Below are 16332 nucleotides of genomic sequence, written 5' to 3' on the forward strand. Positions count from 1 at the left end.
TCCTATGGCTGTTCACTAATATTAAAAATTCAACCAGCAATCTGGCGGTACTTTGCCTGACCGAAGAGTGATGTGACACTGGTAATGAACTCGTGATATCAGCCTCCATCACTGTAGAAAGAAAACAAACTTTATTTATATAGCAGCTTTCACAAACTTAGGATATCCCAAAGTGCTTCACTGCCAATGAAGTACTTTTGAAGTGTAGTCATTGGTATAACCTGCAGGCAATTTGTGCACAGCAAGCTCCCACAAACAGCAATGAGTTAATGACCAAATTATCCATTTTAATGTTGCTAGCTGAGAAAGTAATATTTGCCAGGGCACCAGGGGAACTCCCCTGCTCTTACTTCAAATAGTGCCATTATACATCCACCCAAAAGGGCAGACAGTACCTTGGTTTAATGCCTCCTCTGAAATCTCATCATTAGTGTGACGCTGAAGTGTCAGCCTGGATTTTGTGCTCAAGTCATTGGAGTGAGATTTGAACCCACAAGCTTCTGAGTCAAAGGTGAGTGAACTACCACTGACACCTTGCAAGCCAAGCATTAGTGTTAAAACAATACGTGCCCCACTACAATTCCATTAATTAGCTACACGGAGATTTTGGTTCTCCCATCTAAAGGTATACTGTAGGCAGGATTAGAGCAGCATACACCCCTTTAGTAAATCTTTGCATACCTTTTCTTGGGAAATGCAAGTTCAATGGCATGTCATAGAGCAACAAGGCTCCAATATTGTTTGGTTCACACACAGCATTTATTCAATGATGTAAGTTCCCACAGGCATCAAGTATCATATAGTGTTAGTATATTTAGCTTGAAAACCAACTAGTATGGATATGGAAATCATGTACACATACTTTTGTGATATAAGCATGAGACAGGCTTGCAAAGAACATTATTCAGGATCAGTGAGACATTTATTCCAGTAAAGCCAACCCACGGTACTAACAGATACATTCACAGCTGTATATTGTAGCAGCAGTTTCTTGTCAACTGAATACTTTAAAAATTAAATAGATAATGCTTGGGCAAGTCAGAGCCAGAAACATTTATATTTTCAAGAGGCATTTTGCTCTCAAGTGGATAAACACCTATGGACGAACAATGGATTTGTATGTCTTTCAATGGCCTTAAAGAAGTCTAATCTGTTTGGTGACGGTAATATACTCACCAGTTCCTCTATTTTAAGAACATTCTACATCAGGATTATCAAGTTGCAGTTAAACAGTTGAATTGCACCAAAGGGAGTCAAGACACAATACTATAAAAATAGAACCAAATCTGAAACTGCTGGAAATACTCAGCAGGTCAGGCAGCATCAGTGGAGAGAAAAACAGAGTTAACGTTGCAGGAAGGATGCTTCCCCAGAGGGGAAGAGGGGTCTAGAACCAGGGGACACAGTCTCAGAATAAGAGGTAGGCCATTTAGGACTGAGATGAAGAGGAATTTCTTCACTCAGAGGGTGGTGAATCTGCGGAACTCTCTACCCCAGAGGACTGTGGAGGCTCAGTCATTGAGTATATTCAAGACAGAGATCGACAGATTTCTAGATATTAAAGATATCAAGGGATATGGGGATAGTGTAGGAAAATGACATAGAGGAAGATCAGCCATGATCTACTTGAATGGTACAGCAGGCTCGAGGGGCCGAATGGCTTCCTCCTGCTCCTATTTCCTATGTTTCTATGTCTATGATCTTTCAACAGTATTTTGCTTTTGTGCTATAAAAATAGACATAAGTAACACCAATAAATAACAACTTTAAAATATTTCTTAATTAACTATTTGTGTTTTTTGCCAAAAAGTTGTAGTTATGTAATAAAGAATATTGTACTGTAAATGTTTCATATGTTCATTGAAGGTGCTTGACTATTCATAGGTTAACCTCCTTCTCCCACCCCTTGCATGCATAGAATGTTCGGCACACTTGGTAAAGGAAACATTATGAACATTTGGAATATGGAGCATGAGAAAGGTTGAGCGTGTGGTTTGTTGACAGCGATAAGAGGTCAAAAGCTACAAAGTTGGCGGATAATGTAATGATTTTTTTTCTAGAGCCAAAAATCCCAGGTGTCTTTTAATTTAAACATTTTCAAAGATCTATTGCGTGTGAGTCCATTGTTTTAATTGACATTCCTTGTGCCCCCTTTTTAACATTTTTCATCTCTTCACGTGCTTGATTTATTTTACAAGCAGCTGGATATGCCCATCATAGTTGTCTTTATTCTTCCCTTCCTCATCCAGCTAAGGTTCTTTCATAGAAGCATAGGACAATAGGAACAGGAGTCGGCCATTCAGCCCCTCATGTCTGCATTCAATTAGGTCATGGCTGATCTGTATCTTAACTTCCATTTTTTTTTTATTCTTTCATGGGATGTGAGCATCGCTGGCAAGGCCAGCATTTGTTGCACATCCCTTATTTCCCTTGAGAAGGTGGGTGGTGAGCCACCTTGGTTCCGTAACTGGTAATACTTTTGTCTAACAAAATTCTTCCTCCATCAGTACACTACAGCGGGCAATGCCATGCACAAGACACCTGGCAAAAAACTAAACCAAACCTCAACCTAATTGAGGCTGGCTGATCAGTCCTGAAACTGAACCTCTAACCTCTCAAATGCTCTAGGAATGCTGCCAGGTCTCAAACCCTTTAGTTCCAGAACTAGTCCTGAAATGGGAAACCAGATTTAGGTGAAGTAGATGATAGTATGGTCTGCATTAAGTGGCATTCCATTCATTTTGATGTTTTGATTTACACACGCTTTCATCTCATCATGTTTTTCATGTTGCATCATGCAAATAATCTCCTGTTCTCATCTTACACCACATGTAGTTGTTAGTGACTATTTTTAACTTCCTCCAGTACTGCCAGCATTGTAAAAACAAGTGACAGTATGTCTTCTTTTAAAGCAATGGTATGTTATACTGGCCCATGCAATTCCTTTGTACATATAGCTGTCCTTGTACATAAAAATGGTCACAATGCAAGTTCTATTGAGGTTCTTTTATCAACAAAATCTTTTGTAAAGTGTTAAATTCACTGATTGTCTCTTGTCTGTCATAATTTTACTCACTTTTTAAATTATTATTAAGGGCCACAATCCTGCACTTGCTTGAGGGGCTTTATCAGGAATTCACTGACACACTGCATCATAAACTTACAGTCTTACATTTCACATGCAATGGGCTGATTTGAAGAGCCGCATGCCAGTGAGCTGCCGCGATCTCATGCACGGCAGCTCAATTAAGTAGCCGGGTTAGCCCGCCCCCCCAATCTCGTGGAGAGGGCGGGCTGTCCATCCCCAAAAATGGCATCAGCTGCCTGTGTGAAGGTGCTGGTGTCGTTTTTAAAGGGCAGACAGCCCTGCCGGTCAAATTTGAATTTTTAAAGATACACCTCCCAAAATTTATTAAATAAATTTCTAACTCCCCTTTTCCACGTGCACCCCCTACCCAATGATAATTACATTAACTATTTGCCATTCCCCCTCCCCAAAACACCTACCTTTTCAATCTGACCTTTCCCACCACCCCACCCCCCCACCCCACAAGACTGCACAAAGTTTAACATTCACCCCTTCCCACCATCCCCTACACATATTTGGGCTGAATTTTATTGGGGCGCTGGCGTCCACAACGGCACCCTTTGAACTCAGCACAGCTCCCGCATTTAGCGGCCACCGCAGAGCCCCCGTGATATTACGCACGAGGGCTCATTAGCATCACTGCGCCGAGCCTCCCCCTCACCCCGATATTACATGGGGAGAAGTGGGACATTCAGCACAGTGAGGAACCCTTTGACAGTTGTGCAGCAGGTGCTGAGGCCCTATTTTAAGCGCACCAGCACCTGCTTCCTGACAGCGGTCAAAGAAATACTCACCTGACTGCTGAAGAGTGGGGTTGGTGTCAATCTGATAGCAAAGCAGAAAGTTCTGCAGAATTCCAGCAGTTTAGGCAGCATCTGTGGAGAGAGAAGCAGAGTAAACTTGTCCAAGTTCACAGACCTGAAAGTGAACTCTGCTTCTCTCTCCACAGATGCTGCCTGACCTGCTAAATTAACCCAGCACTTTCCACTTTGCTGCCACATACTTACCCTGCTGTGACCCAGTGTCCTGTGAAGTTGCGATCCTCTTCTTCCACTCAAGTACAAAGAACAAAGAACAGTACAGCACAGGAACAGGCCATTCGGCCCTCCAAGCCTGCGCCGATCTTGATGCCTGCCTAAACTAAAACCTTCTGCACTTCCAGGGATCGTATCCCTCTATTCCCATCCTATTCATGTATTTGTCAAGATGCCTCTTAAACATCATTATCGTACCTGCTTCCACCACCTCCCCCGGCAGCAAGTTCCAGGCACTCACCACCCTCTGTGTAAAGAACTTGCCTCGCACATCCCCTCTAAACTTTGCCCCTCTCACCTTAAACCTATGTCCCTAGTAACTGACTCTTCCACCCTGGGAAAAAGCTTCTGACTATCCACTCTGTCCATGCCGCTCATAACTTTGTAAACCTCTATCATGTCACCCCTCCACCTCCATCGTTCCAGTGAAAACAATCCGAGTTTATCCAACCTCTCCTCATAGCTAATGCCCTCCAGACCAGGCAACATCCTGGTAAACCTCTTCTGTACCCTCTCCAAAGCCTCCACGTCCTTCTGGTAGTGTGGCGACCAGAATTGCACGCAATATTCTAAGTGTGGCCTAACTAAAGTTCTGTACAGCTGCAGCATGACTTGCCAATTTTTATACTCTATGCCCCGACCAATGAAGGCAAGCATGCCGTATGCCTTCTTGACTATCTTATCCACCTGCGTTGCCACTTTCAGTGACCTGTGGACCTGTACGCCCAGATCTCTCTGTCTGTCAATACTCCGAAGGGTTCTGCCATTTACTGTATACTTCCCATCTGCATTAGATCTTCCAAAATGCATTACCTCACATTTGTCCGGATTAAACTCCATCTGCCATTTCTCCGCCCAAGTCTCCAACCGATCTATATCCTGCTGTATCCTCTGACAATCCTCATCACTATCTGCAACTCCACCAACCTTTGTGTCGTCCGCAAACTTACTAATCAGACCAGCTACATTTTCCTCCAAATCATTTATATATACTACAAAGAGCAAAGGTCCCAGCACTGATCCCTGCAGAACACCATTAGTCACATCCCTGCATTCAGAAAAGCACCCTTCCACTGCTACCCTCTGTCTTCTATGACTGAGCCAGTTCTGTATCCATCTTGCCAGCTCACCTCTGATCCCGTGTGACTTCACCTTTTGTACCAGTCTGCCATGAGGGACCTTGTCAAAGGCTTTACTGAAGTCCATATAGATAACATCCACTGCCCTTCCTTCATCAATCATCTTCGTCACTTCCTCAAAAAACTCAATCAAATTAGTGAGACACGACTTCCCATTCACAAAACCATGCTGCCTCTCGCTAATAAGTTTGTTTGTTTCCAAATGGGAGTAAATCCTGTCCCGAAGAATCCTCTCTAATAATTTCCCCACCACTGATGTAAGGCTCACCGGCCTATAATTTCCTGGATTATCCTTGCTACCCTTCTTAAACAAAGGAACAACATTGGCTATTCTCCTGTCCTCTGGGACCTCACCTGTAGCCAATGAGGATGCAAAGATTTCTGTCAAGGCCCCAGCAATTTCTTCCCTTGCTTCCCTTAGTATTCTGGGGTAGATCCCATCAGGCCCTGGGGACTTATCTACCTTATTGCTTTGCAAGACACCCAACACCCACCTTTTTGATAATGAGATGACTGAGACTATCTACGCTCCCTTCCCTAGGTTCATCATCCACCAAGTCCTTCTCCTTGGTGAATACTGATGCAAAGTACTGGGCGGCACAGTGGCGCAGTGGTTAGCACCGCAGCCTCACAGCTCCAGCGACCCGGGTTCAATTCTGGGTACTGCCTGTGTGGAGTTAGCAAGTTCTCCCTGTGTCTGCGTGGGTTTCCTCTGGGTGCTCCGGTTTCCTCCCACATGCCAAAGACTTGCTGGTTGATAGGTTAATTGGCCATTATAAATTGCCCCTACTATAGGTAGGTGGTAGGGAAATATAGAGACAGGTGGGGATGTGGTAGGGATATGGAATTAGTGTAGGATTAGTATAATATGGGTGGTTGATGGTCGGCACTGACTCGGTGGGCCGAAGGGCCTGTTTCAGTGCTGTATCTCTAAAACTAAAAAAAAACATTTAGTACCTCGCCCTTTTCCTCTGGCTCCATCTCTGTCCTTGAGTGGGCCAACCCTTTCCCTAGTTACCTTCTTGCTCTTTATATATGTATGAAAAGCCTTGGGATTATCCTTAATCCTGTTTGCCAATGACTTTTCATGACCCCTTTTAGCCCTCCTGACTCCTTGCTTAAGTTCCTTTCTACTGTCTTTATATTCCTCAAGGGATTCGTCTGTTCCTAGCCTTCCAGCCGTTACGAATGCTTCCTTGTTCTTTTTGACTAGGCTCACAATATCCCGCGTTATCCAAGGTTCCCGAAACTTGCCAAACGTATCCTGGATTCTAATCAACTGACGTTTGAAAGACTCCTACATGTCAGATGTTGATTTACCCTCAAACACCCGCCTCCGATCTAAATTCTTCAGTTCCTGCCTAATATTGTTATAATTAGCCTTCCCCCAATTTAGCACCTTCACCCAAGGACTACTCTTATACTTATCCACAAGTACCTTAAAACTTATGGAATTATGGTCACAGTTCCCATAATGCTCCCCTACTGAAACTTCGACCACCCAGCCGGGCTCATTCCCCAATACCAGGTCCAGTACGGCCCCATCCCTAGTTGGGCTATCTACATATTGTTTCAAGAAGCCCTCCTGGATGCTCCTTACAAATTCTGCCCCATCCAAGCCCCTAGCACTAAGTGAGTCCCAGTCAATATAGGGGAAGTTAAAATCACCCACCACTACAACCCTGTTACCTTTACATCTTTCCACAATCTGTCTACATATCTGCTCCTCTACCTCCCGCTGGCTGTTGGAAGGTCTGTAGAAAACCCCCAACATAGTGACTGCACCCTTCCTATTCCTGAGCTCCACCCATATTGCCTCGCTGTACAACCCCTCCGAGGTGTCCTCCCGCAGTACAGCTGTGATATTCTCCGTAACTAGTAGTGCAACACCCCCACCCCTTTTACATCCCCCTCTATCCCGCCTGAAGCTTCTAAATCCTGGAACATTTAGCTGCCAATCCTGTCCTTCCCTCAACCAAGTCTCTGTATTAGCAACAACATCATATTTCCAAGTACTAATCCAAGCTCTAAGTTCATCTGCCTTACCTGCTATACTTCTCGCATTGAAACAAATGCACTTCAGACCACCAGTCCCGCTGTGCTCCACAACATCTCCCTGCCTTCTCTTCCTCTTAGTCTTACTGGCCTTATTTACTAGTTCCCCCTCATTTATTTCACTTGCTGTCCTACTGCTCTGGTTCCCACCCCTCTGCCACACTAGTTTAAACCCTCCCGAGTGACGCTAGCAAACCTCGCAGGCAGGATATTTGTGCCCCTCCAGTTTAGATGCAACCCGTCCTTCTTGTACAGGTCCCATCTGTCCCTGAAGAGATCCCAATGGTCCAGATATCTGAAACCCTCCCGTCAACACCAGCTGTTCAGCCACGTGTTTAGTTGCACTATCTTCCTATTTCTAGCCTCACTGGCACATGGCACAGGGAGTAATCCCGAGATTACAACCCTAGAAGTGTAACATTCCTTCTTGTAGGCGTGCCGCACCTGGGTGAGTAATCTTAAATTTGCACATTCCAGGACGTGAGACTTAAATACACTATAAAAGGTATTAGAGGTTTACAGAGAACCCACTGACACAAATGGGAATGCACGGGTGTCACAGCAATGTAAATATGTCTTTCACTAAATGTTCCTCACCAACATGTGCCCTTTTCTCTGTGTGAATGATGTGCGCCAGCATGTAGCACCAATGTCACATCCCTTTGCATCGTTGGCCCTTCAAAAGAGCCAACAAAATCATTGCCATGCCACCGTTACACGAGTGTCTCCACAGCTGCAGTGACATGGACATTGGCTCAGTCAGCTGCTGCCTCTAATGGTTTACACAGGGATGCTGCAGATGTGGACTGGTGCACAGCAGGTGAGCGAGGATGATGTGTGGTTTACACAACTCATGTCGGTTCCTATGGAACAGACAGCCTTTGTCAGCTAAGCCACTTCCGTACATCCCTACCTCATTGCTAGCCCTGCATGCAGAGCCTGGGTGCCATCTGCTCTCCCATGCGTCTTTTATATTGTAGGTCCTCAGAGTCCTCACAGTCCGAGGAGGAATCCTGTTGACGTCTCTCCTCATCATGCCAGGACCATTGGGTGCGTAGTTGTGCAGCGCAGCAAAGAAAGGAGCTGGCTTTTTTGTCCCATAGTACAGGGCATCACCCTGTCCATACAGGCATTGGAGGTGCTCTTTCAGCATGCTGACCTCCTGCTCAATGGCGGCTCATGTAGCTCAATGGCTGGCGTAGTAACTCTCCTCTGCAGCAGTGGTGGAGTCTCTCACTGGTGTCGGGAGCCATGTCTGCAAGAGATAGCCCTTATCTCCAAGAAGCCCCCCCTCCATCTGAGCCAGTTCAGTGAACAGCGGTGGCAGCTGGGACTGGCGCAAGTCCCAGGTGTCATGGCAGCTGCCTGAGAAGCAGTCACACATTCGCTGCAAGCATCTGCAGTGTTCACATACCAGCTTCACCTAGATTGAGAGGGCTCCTTTAATGGTGATGTCTGCTGGTGGTAGCCTGTCAGTAGGCCTGATGGCCACATGGGTGCAGTCTATGAACATTACAACCTATGGTTCTCCAGCAATGGTGCCAGAACCAATGGCCCTCTGGGCCTGGCAGTGAGAGACCATCCTGAAGTGGACATCCTCACTGGCCCTCCGATGCAGGGCATTGGAGACCTCCCTGATGCAGTGGTGCACTACTGACTGTGTGACCCCACAAGGTCTCTGGTGGGCCCCTAAAAGGCTGCAGAGGTGTCAGGCTTGGGAACCACTGCCACTATGAGGAACAAAGGCATGGGATGTCCACCGGAGCCCATGGGCTACAGGTCATCCTTGAGCAGGGCACAGAGACGTGTCACCACCCTCTCTATATGCGCAATCTCCTCTGACACTGGTGCTCTGACATCCAATGTCATATTATGTGGGACCTGTAGATGCACGGCAACCATAAGGCGGTCTCCCCTTGGGGGCTGCTGCTCATGACCAGGAGCCTCTACGTGGATCACAACTGCCTGTTGACATTGCCTCTGGTGCATACAGATCCTCACGTGCAGAAAATCACACAATGTAGGATGAGCCATACCTATTTTCATGTGATAAATAAAGTTGAACCCTGCATGCATTCAAAGGTTCCTAACAGGGCATGGATTGGTGTTGACGGGTACATCAGCTGCTTTCTTGGATCAACTATGTGGCAAGCCATGGCATTGCCCATCTTGGCCAATACTCAGAGTGGCACAGCATGACCACATCAAGATCCTAGCAGCTAAATCGATTGCCCACACCATTCGTAAAGCCTTAATGCTCCCGCCCTTTCTGGAACCCTCCCCACACACAGGGTGCCTAGTCATAGAGAGATATAGCACTGAAACAGGCCCTTCGGCCCACCGAGTCTGTGCCGACCAACAACCACCCATTTATACTAATATTACATTAATCCCATATTCCCTACCACATCCCTACAATTCTCCTACCACCTACCTACACTAGGGGCAATTTACAATGGCCAATTTACCGATCAACCTGCAAGTCTGGGGCTGTGGGAGGAAACCAGAGAACCCGGCAGAAACCCACGTGGTCATTGGGAGAACTTGCAAACTCCACACAGGCAGTACCCAGAACTGAACCAGGGTCGCTGGAGCTGTGAGGCTGCGGTGCTAACCACTATGCCACTGAGTGTGCCATTGTCCCCTCACAAACACAGAGTGTGCACTGTTAATGGAGGGATGGTACACGATACCTCCCTTCATGCTTGCACAGTTTTCCCTCCAGTAAACCCAGACCCTTTCCCTTTCAGAATGCAGACTTCGACCCCTGCATATCCCCCCTCCCTCCTCCCTTTAAGAATGCAGAGTTCGACCCCTGCATATCCCCCCTCCCTCCTCCCTTCCAGAATGCAGAGTTCGACCCCTGCATATCCCCCCTCCCTCCTCCCTTTCAGAATGCAGAGTTAGACCCCTGCATATCCCCCCTCCCTCCTCCCTTCCAGAATGCAGAGTTAGACCCCTGCATATCCCCCCTCCCTCTTCCCTTCCAGAATGCAGAGTTAGACCCCTGCATATCCCCCCTCCCTCCTCCCTTCCAGAATGCAGAGTTAGACCCCTGCATATCCCCCCTCCCTCCTCCATTCCAGAATGCAGAGTTAGACCCCTGCATATCCCCCCTCCCTCCTCCCTTCCAGAATGCAGTTAGACCCCTGCATATCCCCCCTCCCTCCTCCCTTCCAGAATGCAGAGTTAGACCCCTGCATATCCCCCCTCCCTCCTCCATTCCAGAATGCAGAGTTAGACCCCTGCATATCCCCCCTCCCTCCTCCCTTCCAGAATGCAGAGTTAGACCCCTGCATATCCCCCCTCCCTCCTCCCTTCCAGAATGCAGAGTTAGACCCCTGCATATCCCCCCTCCCTCCTCCATTCCAGAATGCAGAGTTAGACCCCTGCATATCCCCCCTCCCTCCTCCATTCCAGAATGCAGAGTTAGACCCCTGCATATCCCCCCTCCCTCCTCCATTCCAGAATGCAGAGTTAGACCCCTGCATATCCCCCCTCCATCCTCCATTCCAGAATGCAGAGTTAGACCCCTGCATATCCCCCCTCCCTCCTCCCTTCCAGAATGCAGAGTTAGACCCCTGCATATCCCCCCTCCCTCCTCCATTCCAGAATGCAGAGTTAGACCCCTGCATATCCCCCCTCCCCTCTCCATTCCAGAATGCAGAGTTAGACCCCTGCATATCCCCCCTCCCCTCTCCATTCCAGAATGCAGAGTTCGACCCCTGCATATCCCCCCTCCCCTCTCCATTCCAGAATGCAGAGTTAGACCCCTGCATATGCCCCCTCCCTCCTCCCTTCCAGAATGCAGAGTTAGACCCCTGCATATCCCCCCTCCCTCCTCCCTTCCAGAATGCAGAGTTAGACCCCTGCATATCCCCCCTCCCTCCTCCCTTCCAGAATGCAGAGTTAGACCCCTGCATATCCCCCCTCCCTCCTCCCTTCCAGAATGCAGAGTTAGACCCCTGCATATCCCCCCTCCCTCCTCCCTTCCAGAATGCAGAGTTAGACCCCTGCATATCCCCCCTCCCTCCTCCCTTCCAGAATGCAGAGTTAGACCCCTGCATATCCCCCCTCCCTCCTCCCTTCCAGAATGCAGAGTTAGACCCCTGTCTAACTCCCTCCCTGCTCCCTTCTGTAATGCAGAGTGTGGACCCGCCGGCTTTTCAGATTGTGAACGGGACAGCACGTGACAGCCTCCCGTTCAACGAAATATCCGGCAGTGTCAGTGGAGAGACGGCGGGCTGTATAATCAGCATAGGTAAGTAATCATTGCCATATGTTGATTGTGGTGCCGCCACCGTGCAGTGGGGGGCCGCGCCGAGGTCCCTCCGCTGCCAGTAAAATTCGACGGGCCCGTCTCAACGTCGCGGGTTGAGGCAGGCCTCTCCCCGCAGCATTTTACCGGCCCCCCACACCGTGATCCGCGGCGTCGAGGAGCCAGTAAAATTCAGTCCATTATGTTTACTTGACCATGTTTCCCCTCCCCACAACACTGAAAACCTTAACTCCTCCCCCCTCCCCACCAGTGTCACAATAGCTTTCCCCGGACAGGGAATTGAAGGCACGGGAGTGCCGGCCACCGCACCAAAGATGAGGGGGTGCCCAGATGATTGAAGATAAGTTAATTTAAATTTTGCACGTCATGAATTTAAATATTGAAATCGAGGTCTTGTCGCCCAGTGGTGGGGCGGGGGTCACCACGGAGCCTGACATCAAGGACTTTGTAAAATAAGGCCCAATATTTTTTTTCTCTTCAACTGTGCCACACTGGAGAGTTGCAGTCTAGTCCTTTCAGTTTTATTATCGATACTGAGCAGAGCCAACTTCTAATAGAATTCCCTTGTCTAGTCTTGCAAGAAGGAGGCAAAAATGTAAAAAGAAAACTAGTATTGACCAACATCGCCAGCAATATCACACAGTCAAGTAAGTGTACTATGAATGAAGGGGTGGAGACAGAGGGAAGAGAATTTTTTTCTGGGGGTTCAGATGAGTGTACCACGGGTATAGCAGTACAAGGGTATGCACAAGATCAGCAATTACTGTGGAAAGCAGCAGGAGTCAACAGCTATATGAACCTTCTGACAACCTGAAATTAAGGCCAGGGTAAAATGATACAAAATAGGATTTAAAGACGATCCTAAACTAATGTTTTCCGAAGCATGCCACACATCTAGCGTGCAAGTAGGTATTCCATGATTCAACAACATCTGACAGTTATACTATTTTGTTACTGGGGATAAGTAACCATTTCATCAGCTAAGCATTAGAGCTGGGAGTCCAGTGATGTTGCTACTTCATTACATTACATTTAGTACTCAGGACCCTCTACATGGCGAGTTCCTCAGTTATACCGTTGGGAGAGACAGCAAGTCTTATAGGAAGGTAGAATTGGAAGACGAGAGATCCTTGAACATTATAGTTTACTGTTGAGATCATTTGTCTTCCCTCTTCCCTGAGAAATACTGCATTGCAATATGACAAAAGGAAAGCAGGGCGAACATACTAATAATTTATGCTTCTCCATAAGAAAATGTATAAATCTGCATCAAATATCTAGCTATAATCTTCGAAAATGGCGAAGTTCAGAACTGTTGGTTCTAAAATTTATTCCAATATAGATAAAAGCTTAAGCACTAATAGTAACAGAAAGTCTATTGGACCCAACAAGACTTTTTTATTTACAGATAAACCCGCTTTGATGATTTCTCACCAAATATTTATACGGCCCACTTCAATAATGTTTCAAGGAAAATGATCTCATAACACTTTAAGTAAAGGAAGTTTATCCTTTCTTCGCTTCTTAGTCCCAACCTGTTCATTTTTAATATGTTTGTCCTGATATTTGAACATTTTACTGCAATGAATAGTTTGTCTGCATTAGTATTCTCAATGGCCTTCATAATCTCAAAAACTTCCATTAGGCGATCTTGAAATGGCTTCTTTTCCAGAGAAAATATGTTCAACGTCATCAACCTTTCCTTAAAACTTAAATCCCTGATTCCCAGAACCCTCATTGCTTGCCTTTGAAACTCAAGAGCAATAATGTACATACAATGTGATCTCAGATACGGGTTGATTTCTAAGTTCACTGTGCTCAACAATAGTTACTATTCCTTGGAATTCTGCTATAAATTAATGATTATCATGCACCATGCTCAGGGCCAAATGATGCATGGAGTAGAAATCTTCAACTCTGGGAGCCTGGGACGGAATCTAGACTAGCCTAGCAAGATGCAACTGTACACATGCTCCTTACTGGCTACTGCCAGAAATAAGTTTTGACTCTCTCAATTTAGGGGTATATTTTCATCCTTAACACTCTGGCATGTGTTACATATATCAGGAGTTTGGGTACACACTCAATGTATGGGCCAATGAATTTCTATTTATTTATTTTAAATGTCCGTTCGCAAATCAGGCACGTGGTTGAATCCCCGATGGAGACTGTACAGATTAATGAGGATGATGCCAGCGTTGGGAAACTATAACTTTGACAATGCATGAGAACCTGAATCCCCAAATTCCTCCGCTCATCCTAATCACCCAACATTCCCCCATTCCTTTTACTTTTTTAACCGAAATGCACCACCTTATATTTACTAAGATTGAATTCCACCTGGCACTTTCTTTGAGTTCTTTATGTTCCGTGCACAATGTTCTGCAGTGGGAGATAAACATTTACCCTTTACTTTCTAGTGGATGAGGGCAGTAGGGGTGAGAATTTTTTTTGAACTTCAGCCTGATGCAGAAGGGGTTAAGGCACATCATTGGGCAGAGTAAGGAGACTTTTACTCTGTACTTGGATCTGCAATCTCCAGTTTGGCAGCGCCTTATATTGCCACTGGAGTAAAAGAACCATCCTCCAATACTGACCTCTTGGATGAGCACAAAAACTCACCACTAGCATAAATTAAAACAAGGCACTCTGGGAGAGGGGCAGTGTGAAACAGTCTGGGAGAGGGGCAGTGTGAAACAGCCTGAAAAGGGGCAGTGTGAAACAGTCTGGGAGAGGGGCAGTGTGAAACAGTCTGGGAGAGGGGCAGTGTGAAACAGTCTGGGAGAGGGGCAGTGTGAAACAGCCTGAAAAGGGGCAGTGTGAAACAGTCTGGGAGAGGGGCAGTGTGAAACAGTCTGGGAGAGGGGCAGTGTGAAACAGCCTGAAAAGGGGCAGTGTGAAACAGTCTGGGAGAGGGGCAGTGTGAAACAGTCTGGGAGAGGGGCAGTGTGAAACAGTCTGGGAGAGGGGCAGTGTGAAACAGCCTGAAAAGGGGCAGTGTGAAACAGTCTGGGAGAGGGGCAGTGTGAAACAGTCTGGGAGAGGGGCAGTGTGAAACAGTCTGGGAGAGGGGCAGTGTGAAACAGCCTGAAAAGGGGCAGTGTGAAACAGTCTGGGAGAGGGGCAGTGTGAAACAGTCTGGGAGAGGGGCAGTGTGAAACAGCCTGAAGAGGGGCAGTGTGAAACAGTCTGAAGAGGGGCAGTGTGAAACAGTCTGGGAGAGGGGCAGTGTGAAACAGCCTGAAGAGGGGCAGTGTGAAACAGTCTGAAGAGGGGCAGTGTGAAACAGCCTGAAGAGGGGCAGTGTGAAACAGTCTGAAGAGGGGCAGTGTGAAACAGTCTGGGAGAGGGGCAGTGTGAAACAGTCTGAAGAGGGGCAGTGTGAAAGAGTCTGGGAGAGGGGCAGTGTGAAACAGCCTGAAGAGGGGCAGTGTGAAACAGTCTGAAGAGGGGCAGTGTGAAACAGTCTGGAAGAGGGGCAGTGTGAAACAGCCTGAAGAGGGGCAGTGTGAAACAGTCTGAAGAGGGGCAGTGTGAAACAGTCTGGGAGAGGGGCAGTGTGAAACAGCCTGAAGAGGGGCAGTGTGAAACAGTCTGAAGAGGGGCAGTGTGAAACAGTCTGGGAGAGGGGCAGTGTGAAACAGCCTGAAGAGGGGCAGTGTGAAACAGTCTGAAGAGGGGCAGTGTGAAACAGTCTGGGAGAGGGGCAGTGTGAAACAGCCTGAAGAGGGGCAGTGTGAAACAGTCTGAAGAGGTGCAGTGTGAAACAGTCTGGGAGAGGGGCAGTGTGAAACAGCCTGAAGAGGGGCAGTGTGAAACAGTCTGAAGAGGGGCAGTGTGAAACAGTCTGGGAGAGGGGCAGTGTGAAACAGCCTGAAGAGGGGCAGTGTGAAACAGTCTGAAGAGGGGCAGTGTGAAACAGTCTGGGAGAGGGGCAGTGTGAAACAGCCTGAAGAGGGGCAGTGTGAAACAGTCTGAAGAGGGACACTGTGAAACAGTCTGAAGAGGGGCAGTGTGAAACAGCCTGAAGAGGGGCCGTGTGAAACAGTCTGAAGAGGGGCAGTGTGAAACAGTCTGGGAGAGGGGCAGTGTGAAACAGCCTGAAGAGGGGCAGTGTGAAACAGCCTGAAGAGGGACAGTGTGAAACAGTCTGGGAGAGGGACAGTGTGAAACAGTCTGGGAGAGGGGCAGTGTGAAACAGTCTGAAGAGGGGCAGTGTGAAACAGCCTGAAGAGGGACAGTGTGAAACAGTCTGGGAGAGGGACAGTGTGAAACAGTCTGGGAGAGGGGCAGTGTGAAACAGCCTGAAGAGGGGCAGTGTGAAACAGCCTGAAGAGGGGCAGTGTGAAACAGTCTGGGAGAGGGGCAGTGTGAAACAGCCTGAAGAGGGGCAGTGTGAAAAAGGCAGGGAGAGGGGCAGTGTGAAACAGTCTGGGAGAGGGACAGTGTGAAACAGTCTGGGAGAGGGGCAGTGTGAAACAGCCTGAAGAGGGGCAGTGTGAAACAGCCTGAAGAGGGGCAGTGTGAAACAGTCTGGGAGAGGGGCAGTGTGAAACAGCCTGAAGAGGGGCAGTGTGAAAAAGGCAGGGAGAGGGGCAGTGTGAAACAGTCTGGGAGAGGGACAGTGTGAAACAGTCTGGGAGAGGGGCAGTGTGAAACAGCCTGAAGAGGGGCAGTGTGAAAAAGGCAGGGAGAGGGGCAGTGTGAAACAGCCTGAAGAGGGGCAGTGTGAAACAG

Source organism: Heterodontus francisci, chromosome 2, assembly GCF_036365525.1.
Source record: "Heterodontus francisci isolate sHetFra1 chromosome 2, sHetFra1.hap1, whole genome shotgun sequence".
Taxonomy (NCBI): Eukaryota; Metazoa; Chordata; class Chondrichthyes; order Heterodontiformes; family Heterodontidae; genus Heterodontus; species Heterodontus francisci.